This window comes from Myotis brandtii, unplaced genomic scaffold (assembly GCF_000412655.1).
Source record: "Myotis brandtii unplaced genomic scaffold, ASM41265v1 scaffold36, whole genome shotgun sequence".
NCBI classification, from domain to species: domain Eukaryota; kingdom Metazoa; phylum Chordata; class Mammalia; order Chiroptera; family Vespertilionidae; genus Myotis; species Myotis brandtii.
The window spans coordinates 4,397,812-4,400,642 of record NW_005363836.1 but is presented as its reverse complement, the minus strand read 5'-3'; positions in this window follow the sequence as shown (position 1 = coordinate 4,400,642).

Sequence of the window (2,831 nt, the reverse complement as noted above, 5' to 3'; positions counted from 1 at the left end):
TCTCCTGCCTCCTCAGCAGTGCTAAGGATGTCTGACTGCAGCTTAGGCCTGCTCCCCGCTGGCAAGTGGACATCCCCTGAGGGCTCCCGGGCTGCCAGAGGGATGTCTGACTGCCAGCTTAGGCCCGATCCCCTCAGGGAGCGGGCTTAAGCCAGCAGGTGGCCATCCCCCGAGGGGTCCCAGACTGCGAGAGGGCACAGGCCGGGCTGAGGGGACCCCCCCCCCAGTGTACAAATTTTTGTGCACCGGGCCTCTAGTTTATCAATAATATAATGATTTGAAAAGAATAAAAACATAAATATTCTTTATTCTGCTTTCAGATTTCTTAGTGGTTATGCCTCCTCAGTAGCCTCTATGTTTCTCTCTTCTCCATGATTGTTAGTCTCTTATTTCTCTTGGTGTAGAATCCCTGGGAGAGAACGGTAAAGAATAATCAGGGTGTCAGACTAGAGGAAATAATAATGTCATTAGTGAGAAGTGATGCTCAGCATCACAAAGAATGGGAACATGGCTGGAAATGGTGGGGGATGGGATAGTATAGGAACATTGGTCAGAAGGTACTTCTGTATTACACCTTATACCTACTTCCATCAGATCACTTATCACTTTACTTTGTCATTCTCTGTCTGCGTCTCTGTATAGATTTCAGAGTAGAGGGCAGACAGGAATTCTGTTCATCTTTGAGACCGCAAGCATAGTAAATACCATTGATCTCCCATGGCCACTAAAGAAGTTCATTGACTCTCCTATTTCAACTGATCTGTCTGCAGATTCTATCCAACTCAGAAATGGGGATATAAGGATCTGGAGAAACCTTGCCTATCCTGATTACTCACAACTCTACATTAGGGATGACCCTTTGAGTTTGCCACTCTGTCCACTATACATGCCCTCTCAGCCTTTCCTATACCTGATCCCATGGTTCACTAAATGGTTCACTGGAATTAAGCTAATTAGGGAGGCTTATTAAAGAAGGCTGGAAAACAATTCAGGTTTGAAGTTAAATCATTGGACATTTGCTCTTCAGCTTCTCAGTGGTACACTTTTGAGTGACACAAGCTAATGTTGGAGGATGTCAGGTATTAGGAAGCTCTGGTAAACTTAACCATCTGCATATTGTGTTCTTCTGAAATGCTTACATTATCTACTTTCTACTGGGGTTTGATGTAGTGTTGATAAAAGAAGGTAGTCCTGGGGTCACAGCAAATCATCATGCATGTCTGTTACAACTGAGGAGAAAGTCCTGATGACTTGACCTTTATGTGTAGGAGAAAGATAAACCTTTATGGGGAAACTTACTTCTCCCATCTATTTATTCATTCCTTCATTCCTTTTTTTGAACACTATGTGAAAGGCACTGTGATAGGTGCTGGGGATAAAAGGGTAAAAGATGTGGTATCTGTTTTCAAAGTCCATGAGGGTAAATTATCTCTCTGATTGCAATGACAACACAGTCCAGGGGTCAGCAAACTATTTCTGTAAAGGGCCAGATGGTAAATATTTTAGATTTTTTTTCTGGCTATCAGGTCACTTATAACCACTCAACTCTGCCACCAAAACAGCCATAGATAATTCATAAACAAATAGGTATGGATGTCTTCCAATAAAAATGTATTTAGGATAGTGAAATGTAAATTTCATGAAATTTGCATGTATCATATAATGTTATTATTTTGATTTTTTCCAACCATTTAAAATTGTAGCAACCCTTCTTAGCTTGTGCACTATACAAAAAGAGGCAGGGGGCTGGGTTTGGCACTTGGGCCATAGATTTCCCAGCCCTGATGGTCACTGGTAGGTTAGATGTGTGTGTGAGTCCTAAGTCCAGCTCTTTTTCAGTCAAAGCAAAGATCCAACCAGCATCATAGGAGTAATCCTTGTCTTTTCTACTGTCCTACCTCTATTAATCCCCTGTCCTCCAAATCCCAACTCCACAGGTCTTTCTACAAAACAGAAATCTTTTTATAAATTGATGATACTACCAAGGACATCTGGGGACTTGTTTTCCTGTGAGAAAATGAAAATGACTCCAATGACTATTTGGTCTCTAAAACAGTTTAATTTAGTATTTTTTTTCCCTTTCCCTATCTCCATACTAGAAATTAACATAAAAATTCCTTCTGGCTAAATTCCCAATACATTTTCACAGTGAGCATTTTCTGAAGTGAAAATTAGTAGCTTTCTTGCAGTTTTCATCAGGGATGTGAAATCATGCAGCTCACAGGGGTGAATAACTCAAACCCCATTTATGAATTAATGCATGCTGCTGAGGGTACCTCGCTGTTTTCCTAGTGACAGGGATTCATTTCTACAGAATCCTGAGCATCTAAAGAGTGTATTTTAATTTGCTTCTTCATTCCACCAGTGAGAGAATACCATTTCTTATTTGCACAAATGAATTAATAAGTAACAACTGGTACCTATATAAGATTATATTATTTACACCATCCTTAGGGGTTGGCAACACTTGGGCAAATTATCATGTCTCTCCCTAGTCCCTCCTCCCTCCATCCCCATTTTTATCCAGGTAAAATCTAGAAACTGAGCATTAAGGACACCCTGAAATGGGAATCAGAGTCTGTGGGGTTAAGCATTTATGGAAGAGGGAGCCCAAGTCCTATTTATGCCTGCACAATGATTAAGTACTTATAGGGCTTCCTTGTTTAAGCTTAAGATGCTACTTTCATATCTCACATCTTCCTTCTTTGACAACCTCTGCCTCTCTCTAGTTCTAGCCAGCTGGTCCCCAAATCAGCCTCAGTCCTCAGTCTCAGAACCTAAGCTATTAGCCAGACCACCCTACCCCTTGTCCCCCCCCCCCCCCACCCCAA